The following is a 16,621-nucleotide window of genomic DNA, read 5'->3' as shown; positions in this document are numbered from 1 at the left end:
ACACGGTTCTGCCACCTCTTAAAATGTGCAGCCAAAAATTAGACTAACAGATATGTCCTTGGTATATTTTTCACCACTTTGAATCACAAGTTATGAGTCTCTGAAAATTGTTCATTGTTCATTATTAACAGCAAATGGTATTCCCCTTTTTCTCTCCCTGGAGTCCAAGAGCATCCCCCTCCTTTGGGTAGTTCCTTCAAGGAGCCATTTACGACCCTCTCACACCTCTGTTTCCTGGGCTGAAGGGTCTGCTATTATTCATTCTCTTTCTGTAGACAAAAGTCTGGATTAACCCCCATGTATCATCTCCCCCTGAGTTTCAGCTGAGAGGATATCCCTCCCCTGGGAGAAACGTGTTTGTCCACTTCCAAGGGGTTGCAGCTCAGCCAAGCTAATGTTTTCCTAATTAAAGATCCAGGAAAAACCAAACTTGTTGCATCAAAGATAAATACATTACTTTCTTAGCTTTAACTCTGTGGGATAAAAAGCAACTGAGATCTGTATTCTTTTTAGCCACAATCCTTTTTATGTTTGCTAATCCGGCAGACTTTTTAGTTTAGATCACTTTGAAGTTTCATCAGTAACTCATCTGACAGCTGTCATTCAAGTAGCCCAAGGTACTGCACCCAGATTTTGACAGGGGCTGTCAGTTTTCAGACAATACATTTTGTCTGATGAATGTTTTGCTCTTCACATTAGGACTTTGTATGTTCGCAATGCTTCATTAGATTACATGAATTTTATCGCCAAGCAAGATTTTGAATGTTGAGAAGTTTTGTGCTATAGGGAATTTGGAGTTTTTTTAGCAACAAAGCAGATGTCATTTATAGGCACATTTTACAGTTTCATTTGCAAAGTGTTGCTTCTTTCTCTGCCCTCTGTTTGCTGGTCATGGAGCCCACTTGCACCTTTCCTGCAGGGTGTGCTCTATTCCACCACAGATGCACCATGGGTGGCTGGTTGTGCATCCATATTTTTGTGTGCTTGAGAACACGTTTTTTTGTAGGTTTTTGGCACGAACAAGAGTTTTGCCGCCATTGTTGCAGTTCCTTGCACCATACTATCATTGTGATGCCGCATAGCATAGCGGAGTGGGTCAATATATCCCACACACCCATGTATTGTTCCTGATGACTCTTCTAATTACATCCCTCCACAGCCTGATCAGCATGTCACTCAAACTCATCCTATTGTAAGAAGCTCATTGCTTCCCATAAATTATACCTTATCTATTGCATGCTCTTTTGTGATTAAAGAGCATTGTTCCTCCCTGTATATAAATAAATAAATAAAAACATACATAAATAAAGTAAAACATCCTGCTACAGTACTGTAATATAGACTTGTGGAATGTGATGCATTACTTGGTACTCTAGCCATCCATGGGGAGGAAGGATAGCTCAGGAGCAACATGTTTGTCTTGAAAGCAAGACAATGCAGTGCAACACAGGTTTGAATCCCGATCCTGTGCTTAGAAGCCATTTGCTGGTATTAACCCACCCGGCTGTAATAACAGAAATAATACCCCTAACCAGAGTATCTCAAAAGACTGTTAACAAGAGCTCAACCAAGCTCAGCAACCATTCCCATCACAGTGTATTGTACACTTAAATGATGTAGACACCTCCATACAACCATTTTCTTGAGTGTGCTTGATCCATTTTTGTGGCCATGCTCTGTGGTTTTGCAAAATATACAGTCCAATCCATTCCAGTCTGGCAAAGAGTTGCATAGGGCACAGTGGATACAGCCCCTTAATGGGCAGCCTTACCTTTGTGCAGCAGGTGAGATGTTAGTTGTGAACAGTGAAATTGCTTTCGTCTACCTGCTTTCGCCTACCAAAGTTTGCAGAGCGGAGCACACCAGGTGCGATCCGTCTACCTTACTCGGGACAGTGAGAGAAATGAATTGCTTGGTAGTGCAATGTCAGGCACAAGGTCAGACACAATGCCCCTCACTACTGATTGCAGTACGAACTACTTGGGGACATCAAAGCTCTTTGCGTTCCAAAGTATCATCAAGGACGCATCCCTTGATATGACTGAAATATCATCCTTTGGGCCATTATTGGTAGGACACAAATCAAAATGGTTACTTTTAATAATAATACTAAAATTGGCCAGAAGAGGAGAGGCCATGCATTTCTTTGCCATCTGATTAATTTTTAGGAAAAGACAATACGGTTTGCTAAATATTAGACACTAATTCATGAGAACATTAATATAGCAAGCAATGCAGAAAACAAAAGACCAGAATTAATACTGTTTTCCCCAAGATCAAAGTTTAACATAGAACTTCAATCCTACCACCCAGCCATTAACACTGTAGATGCTTTCCTAAACCTACTGCATGAAAATACCAGCACTGCTGGACTCACCCCCTGCGATATAATGTTTGCAAAAGTGCCACTTTATTTTGTACTTTATTCCTGAATGGTGACTTTGAGGAGAATTTTGGTCAGAACTTTGTTACACCAATATCCACCTGTGTCTCGCAACTAGCGTACTCAATGTTGCTGGAACTTCACAAGTATTGACTCCAGAGAATTGCCCAAGATGAAAATTGGCATTTTCTATGGCATGCACAATTGTAATAACAAATAGACATTGTTTTTTGACAACCCGCACCTCGGTCGCCTCATCCCCGGAAGCACCTACAGGCTATCATTCAAAAGCCAGAGTCATCAGAGTCCACGAGACCACTCAATATTCCCTGCAAGAACACAGTTCCTGGCATACGATTCAGTACATCTGAAGTTTACTTTATCAGTCTGTACTGTACAGTATGTCTCTCCTTCTCTCTTTCTCTCTTTCCCTACCACTCTCTCTTTGCCAATTGCTTGCCCTCACAATTTCCGTTTTCTGCACTGTCATGGGAAATAGAATGTGCTTGTCTTTATTTTTTACAGAAACACCAGCTCACTTGCTGCACTGGTCAGAGCCACCGTCAGAGAAGTAAGTCTTGGATGGACTTGATCCTTAAGAGGGACTTTGAAGACACCAATGGCATGCAGCCTCTGGCAAAGAGGGACTTTGGATGCTTTTCCATAATGGGTGCCCTAGGTAAGTTGCTGAAAATGGTAGTTGCCAACACTGAACTATCTGCTAACCCATCCTACAGTGAACTCAGAGTGAATTACCTGATTAATTGATCAGAATGCATTGTAATTGTCCATAACAGCCAAGTAGTAGGCTTGGAGCTCAGAGCCTCAGCTGACTCTATGCAATATCATTACTTCTGTTATGTTTAGTAAAACATGGTAATTGGCACCTTTGCATCAGGCAGCTATGCTGCCCCTCAGCCCCCACAAGGAGGGAGCCCAGGTCACATGCTCCTTTTGCCCTACTGTAAGAACATCTCTGGTGCCGACGGTTGCACTAGTTAAAGCATTGTGCTGTACAATGTGTCTCACTATATCTTATCTTTCTTCTACAGTACCTCAAATCCCCCCTGGATAGCATCATTCAATGGAATTGCATCGAGATGATCTAATGAAGAAAGAGGATGAGGTCTGGAGCATGGTGTGTCAGAGGGTGCAGTACTGTTGTGTACTTCAAACAAGTATATCTGAGGCCAAGTCGAGTGAAAATAGGTAACGGATATTGTATGGGATGTTGGAGGATGGTAAAAGATAGAGTAAAGAGAACATTGTGAGAATTGATGGTGATATACATGGAGTGATGCAAATCAATGAGTAACATCTCCAATTTGAGGTACTGTATGGCGAATTCAAAAGTATGCTGAAAGCAGAGAAGGGTGCAGAAAGAGTGTGCAGCAATCAAGAGTGATTGACAGCAGAGCAAAACATACTGTATGCAGAGATGTTAATGTCATTGGAACAATTAGTAATGACCAAAAGGTTAGCGATTTTGTGAACGAGGCCTTTAGTTGTAACGGATTAATGTTCACTCAACACTGTCAATGACATCTACAGTATGGCTAATGAATTTACAGGGTGCAGCTTCCCCAAAATGTCTCCTTGTACTTTATATTAGGCTTACATTTGCCTTATTTTTCCTTTATCTCAGAACATGGGAATGGGTGAAATCTGTGCCTTTGCCACATGTACTGCCAATTTTCCTGGTCCCAACACATGCAGTGGCTGGCATTACAGCTGGCAGAGATTAGGAGGATGTTCAGAACTCGGAAATAATAAGTGTGTACAATAAAGGACCATCTAGATATGATGTTGGAGGGCACGGCAGAGCCTGTAACCACCCTTCATTGCACGCAGTCAAGGAGCTGGGGAAATCTTGACTGAAACCCTGGCTTCATCATTGAGACTCTCCTCTTCTGGGCACATATCAACAGATAGTACTTCCCTCTTGCCCACTGCAGTACTTCCCCATGATTTCCACATTGAGGTCACCTACCACCAGGCATCCTTTATCTTTAACCCACCATGTTATATCCACTCCTAAAAGCCTCATGCCTCTACTGCCCTAAAACATGTCTTGATGGAAGAAGAGTGTTGGTCCTGCATTGACAGACTTCTCATTGAAACAACGTTCAGCTGAGGATGAACAAGTGATGTTGATAAGATAAAACACAACCATGACTCATTATGGTCCCCTTTATTTCTTTTCCCACCTAAGGCACTGCATATAATGAGTACCACTTATCTACAGCATCTCCATTGCTGAATTTATGTTGCTGCAATACATTTTTGGAGTGGGAGGTAAGTGAAGTGGAGTGGGAAACCCCTTCTTTTAAAGGCAAAATCACACAGTTGATTGGACTAAGGCTAGCCTGCCTCAGGGGTCCAATCCATCTTCTTAGAAGTGGGCTTTACCTTCTGATATCTACCCCAAAGTTCTTTGTGCCAAAGGAAGTGGAGGGGAGAGCAAGGAAAGGTAGAGGCAGCAAGAAACACCATGGTGGAATCTTCTTCCAGCTGTAAAGAGCTCACTTTTTTTTACACTAACCCTACCCATTCACTTCTTAATAGGATAGGAGGCCCCTTTTGTGTGCAGTACCATGGTGTGAGGCTAAGCATTTTTTAATGGGTGTTTCCTTTGATTCTTTTCCCAAGACAATTTCCTGTGGAGTTGCTGTCTCTCTGGGGAGGTTGTTACCTGCCCTCACAAAGGAACAAAGAGAGGTAACAGTCTTGCACAAAGCATCAGAAACAGTAAATCTGGGGGAGAATACACCAAACAACATACTGAAAGTTAATATGAAGGTTAATATTACTAGCATCTCAAACTATAACAATTCTTCGGAGAGAAAAGGAGAAGATATTAAGTCACTGTCACTCAGTTCACCATTTCTTTTTTCTCAAGACAAAATACTAAAAAAAGTGTTCATATTATTTGAAGTTAGGAGGAGATCATATAATGTGAGTGCCACTCAGTGTGCCATAGTTCTGCATTCTGCGGTGTTCAAACTAATATTTTCCTGTGAAGATACAAACTAAGGGCATGAGGTGATTGTATTCAGTGTGCCTCTTTTGATAACACACTAATAATGAATATAACAGGTCTTAGAATTCTTTTGTGGCAGTAGGACATCACATTCAGTGGTTATTAATCAGTATGCTATATTCTTGTGATAAAGCCAGGAGTAGTCTGCCATGCACGTGACATGTAGCCTATGCCAGCTATGCAAAATGATGGCATCTGCTATTGCAATGTTCAAACTTTTCTGCAACTATACCCTATTTTAACTGTATACATCTTCCTCAACTAAATTATTTTTATAATGTTCTCCCTCTGCCTCAACTAAATCCTATTAGTCTACCTCTACTTTAAATGAGTCCTATTAATTTATGCCTTCAGCTAAAGCCCTTTGCCTTAAACACTCTAGCAATCATTCTTCGGAATCACCTAATATGCTCACGCTACTTTAGCATCCATACTGCTAAGCACCTTGATGACAAATGCCTCACTTTCACCACTTGGCCCACATTTTTGCCTACACTACACCCTATGGCTCCCTTCTCACCCCCTACAGCACCACTAACTCCCCCACTGAGCACGCTGACACCCCCTCTCTCAGTCATCCACCTAACTATTCCCTGCCCCCCGGGAGCCACCCCCCCACCTGCACCACTTCTCATCACTTCACCATCCAAAGACAACACTCCTCTCCCCTCCTTGAAATGTGCCCTCATTAACACACGCTCTCTACCAGACCATGCCCTCCCACCAGGTTATACTATTCACCGTCAAGCCGGGCTACACTCGAAGGGTGGTGGAGTAGCTATCATTATTAAAGAAGCCATACCCCTCAGACTAGTTAACCACCATCTCGAAGTCAATGTGGACCCTATTTCGGCCAAACTATCCATTTCTCCAAATTGCACTATAACTATGAATGTTGTCTAGCGGCCTCCAGGCCCGGCCTCTAAATTCGAGGGTAACCTCCTCCATCTTTTAGGTGAGAACCTTAAGACCTCTACTAAAACAGTCTTACTTGGAGACTTTAATGTGGGCCTCCATGACCCTGAAGATAAAGCAGCCAAAGCTTTGGCAAAAGAACTGAAGACCATGGGATTCACGCAAAGAATTAACAACCCCACAAACTGTGAAAGTTTTGATTAGGTGGCCGATTATAACTGCTCTACCACTGTTACCTCCAACACTCCGTGCCCCTCCGTGCCCCTGGAATGACCACCACCTCATCCAATTCACCATCCCCAATACTGCTGCCACTAAAACAGTCACTCTCGTGCCACCAGTTTTGGCAAGAAGTGCAATCTCTTACCCTTTCTTGAAGCACCCACATTCAAGCCTCCATTCTCCAACGATCCAGTAGTACAAGCGGATCTATACAACTCCACTTTCAAAGTAGCCATTTATGCCATCACCCCTGTGGAACTAAAAAAAGCTACAAAATCTATGCACGTCAACTTCTGGTACACGGCAGAACTTCTAGCCATATGCACCCTCAAACGCAACATATTGACCAACTTGCAATCCAATCCCAGTGACGCCTCTAAGACAGAATTAAAAAAGTTGACTTCCCACTACAAAAAAGCCATTATCCAAGCAAAGGCCAACACCTTCAACACTAGAATAACAAATGCTAAATCCCAATCAAAGGAAATATTTGCCATTTTCAGAGACCTCACTACCCCTACTAGGAGCCCTGAAGACATTGTCAAAGACAAAGCTTGATGTACAGGTATTCAATCAGCTCTGCTCAAGAGAATTGATTTGCTGCAAAACAAAATCCAAGCTCATTTTGATGCATTACCCATATCTGACCCACCTCTCTTGCCCGCTACTGGCTTCACCTCACAAAACAAGATGCTTTTTGCCTTCAGATATATTACCTAAACAGAGGTCTTAGACCTTCTCAAACACCTAAAACCATTGATCTGTAACAGTGACATCTGTCCAGCCAACATCATTAAAGAGTGTGTTGAATCACTTGCTCCATTCCTTACAGCCTTCATCAACACCTCTTTTGCCTCTGGACTTGTACCAACATGTCTCAAAGAAGAACGGGTACACCCTCTTCTAAAAAAGAAAACTCCGTAGACCCCTCATCCCCGAGCAACTACTGCCCAATCACCACAGTCCCTTTCCTTCTAAAAATCTTGGATTAGGCAGCATAAAATCAAATCCAGCACTTCCTCAAGGCCAACCTGATTCATGGTAAGAGGCAATCTGGTTTCCGACAAGGTCATGGGACAGAGTCTGCACTTCTAGACCTCAAACACCAAATATTGGAAATCATGGATGAAGGCAAACCTGCACTTCTTCTCCTCTTGGATCTTTCGGCCGCATTTGATCTTGTGGATCACAAGACTCTCAGCAGACACCTTACCAATGCAGCCCAATTCTCAGCAGAAGCCACAAAGTGGATCATCTCATTCCTAGAAGGCATAGCCATGCAGGTCTTCTCTAACCAGGCATGTGCACCACCAACCACCATTCATTGCAGAGTTCCCCAGGGCTCCTGCACAGCACGTACCCTATAGAATCTACTCACAAAACCGCTCTTCCACAAGCTAGATTCATTCGGCATAGCATATACAAACTATGCCCATGACACTTAAGTCCTCATTTCACTGTCAGGCTCTTACGAGCAAGAAGCCAAATCTCTACAAGAGATCTATGCCATCATCCAAGCATGGATGGCGGCAAATGGGCTTTGTCTCAATGGAGATAAGACCGAGATTCTCATAGTCGGTCCCAAAGAAATCCTCAACAAACTCAACAAACTTTATAGTGATTTCACCATTGACAATACTATCATCTCTGTCTCGCCTTCAGCAAAGACTCTAGGAGTCTACCTGGATTCTACCCTATTCATGTCATGCCAGGTTAGTGCAATCGCCTCATCAGATTCTTTTACAACTAAACTAATTAATGCAGTCAAATCCTTCTTGTCAAAACAGAATTGCCTATCATTAGTTAGAGCCACCGTTGGAGCCACACTAAACTATTGTAATGTCCTTCTAGCTGGCACATCAGCAAAAAACCTGAATAGACTTCAAGTGACACAAAATAATGCCTTCAGAGCCGCACTAAGCATTCCGAGAAGGAATCATATCTCACAAGTCAGGCACTTGGCCCATTGGCTCCCTGTCAAAGAACGTATCACCTTCAAGACACTCACCGATAACACAAGTGTTTAGCCCTCACATCCCCCACCTATCTGTCTGAGAAAATTGTCAGAGCCACCTCCACCAGACCAAAAAGAGCACTTCGCACCAATCAGCTATCCATCCCCACGATAAAGAGGGTCAAAGCAGGCAGCGCCAACTTTCCCCACATTGCACCTACGCCATGGAATACCCTACCCAACTCCATCAGAGCAGAGAGTTCACACCTCTCCTTTCAGAAAGCGCTTAAAACCATGCTTTTCAACTAACTCACCCCCTTACACCATCATTAGCCCAGTTTTCCCCGTTAGACTCTCGCACTTCTTCTAGTCCAACATCGTTCTCTCACCCTCACACTCCTCCTCTCTTCAACTCGTTAACTGGTATTGCCTAACTGCTCTAAGGTTCACTGTAACCACGAACCACATTCAGGCTGTCTCCCATGTTTTCCCTGTTTTCCTCTCCACTGCTTCTTTTCTGTAACTAAGTAAGACTGCGTGTAACAGCGCCATGATGCCTCTGGGCTGTTTGTGTGCTTTATAAATGTGAGAAAATGAATAAATAAATCACCTGAATCAGTCTCTGTTTAACAGGACTGATTCAGAAATCATGGCATACATGCCCCACTTGTACCATTAAGCGGAACTATGACTAAAGTACATGAAAGCACTATTCTGCTGAAACACTGTATAGTCCGGCATTTTTCAATATGGCTAAGTGAGTTCACCTAGGCTTATTCAGAGGCTGCATTCACAGTCAGAGTCACTAGACCCAATACAAGCTGTAATGTTTAAAATAATGTTACAAGAAATACATGGTGAAGTGTCAGCCTACATTTTAAAGTGAATGAAAAAATGCCTGTCTCTAATTCAACTGCATCTGTAATCTACCCTTACTCCCATCTCTCAATAACTCTTCCAGGTAAAGAACTGTTACATAGTTTTCAGTAATCGGAACCCCCACCTGTCAGCCCCATAATAAAGTATACCAGCCTGGGTTAACAGGAATGCTGGAATAGGTTGGCATTAGCATTTGTTATAGGGTAGTGTAAATGGTCCTCTATATACAGCACTCCATTGCTTCCCAACTAGATTTGGGGTTTATAAACATACATACTTACATACACTCTCTAATTATTAAGTGTGACCCTCCTCTTTTCCCTCACTGGCAAATTCTTAGTCATCGCCCTCCCAACCTACTCCTCTGACTATGAATGGATTCCCATTCCTTCTCTCTTTCAATGCATTTACGAGGTTACCCTACTTTCCTCAACCCTTTAACATAACATGTATGTACAAGGCAATCCTGTTAATTTAATAAGTACATTTCCAAGGGAATCAGGTAATATTATCCCCATAAATAATGTTGCCATACATATAGTCGCCAGGAAACGGCATGGGCAACATTATTTATGGGCTTAATGTATGAGGTAAATGGGAGCGGGGTTGTGGGACTGTCCCCCGCTCCTTTTAAACAAATATGGCGGTTGCGGGGGTGTCCCCAGAGGATGCATATGGTAATATTGCCACAAAATAAACTGTGCCTTTCTTGTATGGCGACATTTTTTGCAGGGATATTATTACATGGAACCTTTCCAAGCTAGGGCAAGAATACATGCTTAGTCAATAAAGGCTCAGCCATACTAGTACATTTGATTCAGAACACATGTAAAACTAATGTGGAAAACTTGCTTCAAAGGAACAGTGCACAACTGAAGTCTTTCCTCTAGGATGTCTACTACTGTGAGTCTCCCAGTTCTTTACTGCTGAACTTCCACCAAAATGGCTTGGAGCGGTTGGACCTACCTGGAGGTAGATAGAAGAGTTTGCATCATGTGAAATCACGAACAGAGACATTATAAAGGCTGTGTGACAGTTGCATTCTGCAACACTATTGCTCTGATGTGAACCAGGATGAAAGAGAAAACATGGTAATTTGTGGGTTTTGTCGTGGAATATTGGGAACAGCTGAGACAGCCTTATGCATTAAAAAGAAATAATAAATGACAAAGGAATTGCTTTTTAATTTCCTTTAGTTTGTGAAATGCACAAGTCACGTTATTCTCAAAGTGACCTGCGCTTTTCAGGCTGGGCGGCCAGCTGCGCAAATGATACTCCAGACAGCCACCTTGCATACATTAGTGTCGAGAGCACACGCCGAAAGGCCCTTTAAGGTCTGTCATTTTGAAATGTAAAGAAAGCTTTTCTAGCCAGGCCTGTGGGATATAATTGCAGTTGTGACAGTTGCTCTTCATACCTTTCCTGTCAACCTTTAAGAAGAATGCATAAAAGGTACAATTCTCACTTTTTTGCATTGCAGAATTCCCTGTGCCTGTTCCAAACAGGCACATGGGACTATGCTTGCTTTCTGAGCGCTTTAAAGTGCACGCGATTTGTGAATTTGATATGCACTTTAAAATACAGCAAACCACCCCCTTATTTGAGCAAATGAGCAAAGGGTGTCTAAGGGGCTTACCAATATGAATGCACATTAAGATGCCTTTGGTGGCTATGGGCAACTTTATTGGGTCCACTTGAGTAAATCTGACCTTTGTGTTCACTTTCTCTTCAGTGCTAGTGGCAACATGATGCTGCAGGGGCAGTTAAATCGGTTATTGGTTAACACTAAGTCACTTGCCAAGTCATGCTCCTCTTTTCCAGGGAACAGAAATATTTTCCAGTTCCTGCTGTGCCAGGTGGCACTACTCTCAGTTCCCCTTTCACTGGTGCCAGCACTTTTGCTAAGGCTCACAGCTGTGCTGGATGATAGTGTGTCATCACCCTCATTCTTGGTGCTTTCACTGCTGCTTTCTAGTTTCTCTCTGGTTGTCTTGGCATTCAGTGACTTCCCAGCCCTTGTCCTTGCTTTGGGGTTACCTCATGATGTGACACCCTTCTTTTGCAATTTAGTCTAGGGCATTATTCTAGTAAGGACTGTGTGCCATTGCCTGGATTGCCAGTCACCTCTTGACTTGGTCTGGAATGGCGTTTTGTGTCGTCCTTTCCCGAGGCTTTCCTGAGGTTTACAGATGCTGGTCTCCGACCTGTGCTTCATGTCATGTGGCAATGATGATTGACACTTGAACTGTACAGGTGCTTGAGTGCAATATATTTTATAGTAATAGGCACACAGCTTGTATCTTGTTAGGGGTAGTCAGAATAAGCTTTCCAACAGATTCAGATGGCTTGTAAAAAAACAAGTTATTTCTTGAAGATGTTGATCATTTCTAGTGGAAATGACCAGTGCTCCATAGACATATCATGGGCAACGTCATGCGGATTGCAAAATGCCACTGAATAAGAAAATGCATGCCACAGTCCAGTAAACATGTACATTCTGCTACTAGCATGCCTATGGATGCGTTCAGCATATGCAATCAGCAATATAGGATATTTATGATAGACAGATTTCCACATTCACAGTGGCTTTCTCACGAGGATAGTTTCATAGGTGTGTCCAGGGAGTGGACTGAGATGCTACCCCTAGAATCCGACTGGCCACCAGAGGTGCCACCCCATTATCCCAAACTATGATCATTATCTGGCAGCACTGTAATTTAAACTGTATGAGGAGTAACCAACGTTTTGTTTATAGGTGCAATTCAGTCTTGAACCTGAATGGCAGTAGTGTGCCAGAATAGTCTCTAGCCTGAGTACCAGCATCCAATACATCCGCAGAAGAAGAAGTGGTCGGTCAACAACACGTCTCTGGGGATTTCGGGGTCTTATCTCGCTAGTGCCAACTTGTGCTCCTGAAAGTTGTGAGTAGAAATTATACACATACTGTGACTGTGCCAAAGGTTCCAAATGTTTTAGCTGTAGTAGGCTAAAATGTTTCCCCCATCTTTTTTTGATTTCCATGATGCTTTTTAGAAAACCTGACGTCATTGTTTGGTTATTGTCAACAATGCTAACGCTAGCTATGTAATTTTACAGAATGAATAACTAGCATGAGTGCTTACACACACACTGAGTCCGGCCCGCATACATGACTTTCATTCATGCATAACTAAATGCATTGTGCAAGATATAAAGTGAGATGCGTCATGCGACTATTACAATTTTAGTATGAAAAGAAATCAGAACATTCAGGCGTTCTTCAGAAAGAAAGAAATCTAAAACAGCAGAAGAGCAGACAGCAGTGCTAGCCAGTCAGAGGATGAGGGCCATCTTGACACTGGAATGGATATACAGCAGGAGCCTCCAACTTTAGATATACTTAGTGATATGTCAAATCCTGATAGTTCCAGAAAAGGACAGATTTTAGTATCATTCTTACAACAACGTTTGTGTTTTTGTAGATTCAGACAAGGAAACTGGCGATGAAGGCCCTTACAACTCCACCTGTACTTCAGGGTATGTATGCATTTGCCTTCTTTGAAACTGTATCTGCTTTGACTTGGGATGGGGTTGTTTCACTTTTGCTATAATTAGAGTGGCTTATACTGTCATTCATGGCAAAGCCCAATTGTTATCAATACAGGTTAAACAAGCTAAGTATGACTAATTTGATATACAAATACATTGATACACCTGTTAAAATCCCTGCATTGCTTCAGGTGTGTCAGGTCATCCATTCTCAGAGTCACAAAATGATACTGACAATGTGACCCATCCAGCAGTACCTGCAGGCCATGCAGTGTCGCATGGGGATAGTGATGTGGCAACCCTTGTTGCCCAGCGTGGATTTCATGATATGTCTTAATATTTCCTTTAACATATAAAATGCATTGTACTTAATCAATATATTGTACTTCATACAATGCTTTCATCTGTATTCCCTTACATTAGACGTAATGCAAGATCTGATTCTCGTGCTTTTGTCACTTTCAGATGTTTCACAGTCAAGAGCAGCAGATCCCACTCAACCTCATTTAAAGATGTGTCCAAAAACCATCTAAGGTGAGAAGAGATGGTTGATCAATCCATTGTGGCATGAACTGCATTAATGACTGGAATACTCACAAAGGAAAGAGTCAGCCTGCGGCTATGCATGCAGAAACATCTCCCTGCCTAATGCCTCAAAATCTGTTTCCACCTCAGAATCAGGCTTTTCACTTTGGAAAAAGGCAATGCTCAAAGATGGCGGCTTCAAGTTGCAGGAGATATCTGAGACTCACATTAATGCCACGTGTGCATGGAATGAGCACAAGAAGGTAACGCTTACAGATTCTTCTACATTATACATGATTGCCAAAGAGAACAGAAGGAAAGGTGAAGAGAATCACAGCTACATTAAAACCGTTGCAGATGTCCTGCTTCTGACAGCAACAGAGAATATAGCGCAAAGAGGTCACTGTGAATATGCGCAATCTGAAAACAAAGGGAATTTCTTATAAATTCTAGAAATGATCACTAAACACAATCTTATGGTAGCCAAAAATATTAAGGCACAAGGCAATGCAAAAAACACAGACAATACAATACAGAATGAAATACTGCAGTGCTCAGCAAGTATGGTGCATGATTCTGTTGTAAAAGAAGTGAAGGAGAGTGAGGTATTCTCTGTCTTTGCTGATGAAAGATCTGTAAAAGAAGAAGCAGCTGTTATTAGTAGTTAGATGTTAGTACAGAGGGTCTGTGCTAACATGCCCATCATCTAGAGGCTAAGGAGCTGAGCGAAATGATCATCCAGTGTTTCGAAAGCTATGACCTCCAGTACAAATCAGATCTTTTGGGACAAGGTTCTGATGGGGCCTCAGTGATGAGTGGCAAACACTCGGGGTTGGCAGCCGGAATTAAGAGAGAGGCTACCAATGTGTTTTATGTCCACTGTAATGTGGACTATCTGAACTTTGTCTGAGTTGACACTCTGAAGCCTGTTCCAGGCACCGAATGCTTGTTATCGCTGCTTGAGAAGCTCTACATGTACATGCCATGATCTTACGTGCACCAGAAATGGCTGGATCTTCAAAAGGAGATGCATGGTGGCCAGCCTAGGGAGTTACAAAAATGTATTGACACAAGATGGGTATGTGCAGGAACTTGCTGGAACGGTTACCAGCTGTGTTGTGTGATCTTGAATATATAAGCACAGAAAATCCATTGATGCTCAAGGTTTGCTTGCACAGTTTGACCTCACATTCATAGGCCTCCTTGAAACCTTCCAAAAACTGTTCTGTAACACAAAGCTGCTTTCTGACCTGCTACCATTACCCTCAGTTGATTTATCTATGGCACTTCACAATACTTTTTAGGAGTACAGTACTGAAGCATTTAGTGATCAACTGTGGCACAGCATAGTAGAAACAACCAAACAGTGCAAAATAGCTGTTGAGAATGGTGAGAAGAAGACACCATAAAAGGTTAGCTCCAAACTTGGTGGATCTTATGTAACATGTACTATAAACCTGCACAAGGGTAATGATGGCAAAGATACATTCATACAGCTACTATTCTACCCCGTCCATGACTCTAGAATTGGTGAAATAAAAATAAGGTTTGCCTAACTCTTTAATAATGAAAGGAATACAGGCCCTAAACCCTAAAAGCAGTATTTTACTTCAAGATGATCAGGTATTTGTCCTGTGTGAAATGTCTGCTTGTAATCATGAAGATCTTACTCATGAGCTTCACCAGGCTAGGAGAATGTTGAAAAGGAAGGCTGAGAGTGGGAAGGTGCAGTTGGCAAGCTTTATAGACTTGACTGCTTTTCTTGAACCGTACCAAGAGGTGTTTCATGACCTCTTCGAGCTGTGCAAAATAGCTGTAGCTATTCCGGTCAGCAGTGCTGCCCGTGAGCTGAGTTTTCCAGCTCTAAAGCACATTAATAATCATTTGCGGACAATCATGCAGGCTAAGCCATTTAGGTGTGCTAAGCACTGAATCAAGAAGAGCAAAGGCATTGAACATGGATGACTTCATAAACGTGTTTGCAAGCCAACACAAGAAAAGGCAAATAGAACTGTTTTAAATGTATCCTGGGCTTTGTTGCAAGGCAGCTACTATCTTTTGTAGCAAACAAAGCGCATATCCAGATAGAACTTTAATAGTGCTGGAATCATTGCTTTATCAACACACTATGCTGAGATGGCAAATTGAAACAAAGACATTAGTGCAAATAGCGGCATGGCTACCTCCAAAGTTATGTTATAATGACCCTCATTGTCTGTTCATTTAAACAACTACACTCTAGCACTTTTGAGGTTTTGCACAATTTTGTAAAGTAAATATTTCGTCCACACCGGCTCATTTAGTTTGTTTTTCAGGCACTTTATACTGTTACTGTATTTTAAATGTGCATTGTTTTCTTTTGTATGTAGCCTACTATTGGAAGTACAATTTCTTTAAATAAAGTATGGAAGATTTCTATTACATTGTATAGTACCGCTCTGTTGTGTTGTGATTGGTAGGTCTAATTATCTTTTAATGAAACTTTAAGCACAGTCATCTAAGACACAGTAACATTAGTAATACAACTTTAAACACAAGAATGTAGGACACTAATGTTAGTAATTAAAGTAGATATGAGTAGCGGAGACACATAGTAAATTGATGCTGTTCAGACGTGTCTGTGTGCGCTCGTACTTCATGCCAGCGCTGCATACGTCAGTGCGCCACTTGGGCCACCCCAGTCAAAAGAGTCAAAAGAGTCTGGGCACACCACACACACCAATATTGCTGCTTCACTTGCCACCCCGTCTTTGTTTTATATAAAGTATTTTGCAGTTTGTATGCATATTTTAATATCTCCATTCTGCAGAACAGCATCTCGGTCAGATACTGCCATGCAATTTGCATAGCAGAATGTATCTGTTCTATGTTTTGCACACTGCTTCTCAGGCAGGTTTTCCAGTGTGTCTGTCCTTTTTGGCTGGACACAGCTTCCAAGCCACAATAAAATTGGATAGGTTGTGCTCAGGCTTGGGCTGGTGCTAAAGTAAAACAATTCTGGGCAGCTGCCAGGGGTGGCAACAGCAGGGAATCACAAAGAAGAACCAGATTGGCTGTATAAATGTCAAAGCTGGCACAATTGGGAGGAAAGGGGGTCACGCAATATACTCACTCACCTGTGGACCCTGCTCCTGTTGTACCCCTGTTTTTCATATAAGGGGTACTAGTCGTGGTT

General features: G+C 42.3%; 1 long non-coding RNA gene across 4 annotated transcripts in view; it reads left to right on the top strand.

The window, feature by feature from the left end:
* The window catches only part of LOC138468095 (uncharacterized), a 108,412-nt gene extending 92,548 nt beyond the window's left edge, over nucleotides 1-15,864 (top strand). Inside the window, exons 3-8 of one of the 4 annotated variants that reach the window (XR_011268199.1) lie at nucleotides 2,909-3,062; nucleotides 3,436-5,101; nucleotides 10,284-10,484; nucleotides 12,149-12,314; nucleotides 12,855-12,909; nucleotides 13,387-15,864. This is a non-coding gene — a long non-coding RNA (uncharacterized lncRNA). Of the gene's footprint in view, nucleotides 1-2,908; nucleotides 3,063-3,435; nucleotides 5,102-10,283; nucleotides 12,315-12,854; nucleotides 12,910-13,386 lie in introns of all 4 variants that reach the window. The other 3 variants (XR_011268201.1, XR_011268200.1, XR_011268198.1) reach the window with 3 other exon arrangements.
* The last annotated feature ends 757 nt before the right edge of the window (nucleotides 15,865-16,621 follow it).

This window comes from Ambystoma mexicanum, chromosome 4q, assembly GCF_040938575.1.
Source record: "Ambystoma mexicanum isolate Mex_15411 chromosome 4q, UKY_AmexF1_1, whole genome shotgun sequence".
NCBI lineage: Eukaryota > Metazoa > Chordata > Amphibia > Caudata > Ambystomatidae > Ambystoma > Ambystoma mexicanum.
This window is presented reverse-complemented; position numbering and strand designations above follow the sequence as displayed.